Genomic DNA, 2,178 nt, shown 5'->3' on the forward strand with positions numbered 1-2,178 from the left:
ATATATACCGGAGTAAGCACATAAATGTGCAACAAGGTGGAAAAAAGAGTGCTCAAATACCAGAGGTAGAGTAATATGCTTTATTTAAAAGCAGCAGAAATATAACAAAAAACTAACAAAACTGTCCGATGAACGGGAACGTGAAACTCCGAGTAACAGTTTTTTGTTATATTTCTGCTGCTTTTAAATAAAGTATGTATATATATATATATGTATGTATGTGTATAATTATGCATGTGTATGTGATTATGTCTGTATATCTGTATGTGTGTGTCTGTATGTATAAGCATGCGTATATGCAATTACTCTGCTTAGATTTTGTTGATAATTCTATGTATGTATGTATGTATGTATGTTTGTATGCATGCATGTATGAATGCATGTGTATGTGTATACTCACACATCTAAGTGTATTTTATCTAAAGAAGAGGGGTGGGTAAGAAACAGGAAAGTAAACTAAAAAATACCAAAACTTCTGCCAAAATCTAAAACGTTCAGGGTGAAGGGGTTATGTGTGGTAGAGTGTTTATATCTGAGTGACGGAAAAGAGTAGAAGGGATTGCGTGTGTGCATATGTGAATGAATAAGCATGTAGGTGTGTGTACGACATAAAAATGTAAATTTTTTGTTTTAGAAAAGAGAATAAGTGTGTGTGTGTGTTTTGAGAGAAGAAGAAATATGTTTGCGTGTGTGTGTTTTGAGAGAAATATTAGTGTGTGCGTTTTGAGAGAAAAAGAAGTGTGTGTGTATGCATGTGTGTGTGTGAGTATGTCTAAGTAGAAGGAATGAGAGGGTGTGTATGGCGAATGATAATGTATGGATGGATGGATAGATTGAAAGTGTATGCTGAGTGAGAGAGAGAGAGAGAGACAGAGACAGACAGAGAAAGAGAAAAGAATTCCTAGTCTCGAAAGTGTGTGCGTGAGTGGGTTGTGTGTGTGTGTGTGTGTGTGTGTGTGTGTGTGTGTGTGTGTGTGTGTGTGTGTGTGTGAATGCACGAGCGTGCGTGCGTGCAGTAAAAATGAGAGACTGAAATTGCAGGAAGATGAAGTGTGAGACAGTCGGAGATAGAAAGAGTGAGAGAGAGAGAGGGGAGAGTAAAGTTGCGAGGAGAGAAAGAGAGATTGAATGAGAGAATAAAAGAATGAAAGATTATAATAATAATGTAATAACAATAATAAGTAGGGGAAAGAGATAAGTGAGAAAAACTGACTTAAAAGGAACAAATAAAATTAAAACTATTAGAGATAGAAAGAAAGAGAGAAGGAGAGACACACACAGTGTGACGGGGGTCGATTTGTGTGGGACAACAAAAAAATAGTGGAAGAACCGCCCAAGAGACAGACGATAGATGGATAGTTAGATAGAGAGAGAAGAAGAGAGAAGAGAAGAAAAAGAGGATAGTGTAAAATAAGACGTGCTTATTATTACATACATATCATACATACACACAGATATATACACACACACATACATATACATATATATATACATTTAATCGTATTGAGCCCTCTACGTATAGAGAGAGGGGGACAGAGAGGGGGAAAAAAGAGAGACAGCATAGCGACGGTTTTGGCTGACTGTCATCCTGTACTCCCCTCGTTGCCAGCGAAATGGTATGTGCGGCTGTCTGAGCAACTCGTTGCTTCTTCCCCAGCTGGGCATTCAGCAAGGCAGGGTGTAAATTGTGTCGGACACACAGACTGACTAAGAGGGACAACGGCAGCAACTAAGCCAACTCTTTAAAAAAAGGACACCGCTCAGCAGGAAACCGGGTACCTTGAAGTGGACATACAAAATTATTGTAGTACCCGGTTACTCTATGTAAAAGAAAACAAATACAGGCTACCATCGTTTATATGTAAATACATAATAATATATACATATAGGAGTATATCCGTTATATACACACTGTGATTATGAAAGAGATTCTTTACTATTTAACAACTTAAAAAGCTCTGTTGGATTTCGAAATTTCGTGTAATCTGCAAACATATAGCTAGCTATACAAACATGCATTGATATTCCCACACAAATTATATATACGCGTCACCCAATTTACAATTATACACGCTTTTACAGTTATACATATATACACACACATACGCACACATTGATACTGCCACAAATATATACCCACTCATACCTACACACACACACACACACACACACATACAT

The sequence above is a fragment of the Octopus bimaculoides genome, chromosome 4, assembly GCF_001194135.2.
Source record: "Octopus bimaculoides isolate UCB-OBI-ISO-001 chromosome 4, ASM119413v2, whole genome shotgun sequence".
Taxonomy (NCBI): domain Eukaryota; kingdom Metazoa; phylum Mollusca; class Cephalopoda; order Octopoda; family Octopodidae; genus Octopus; species Octopus bimaculoides.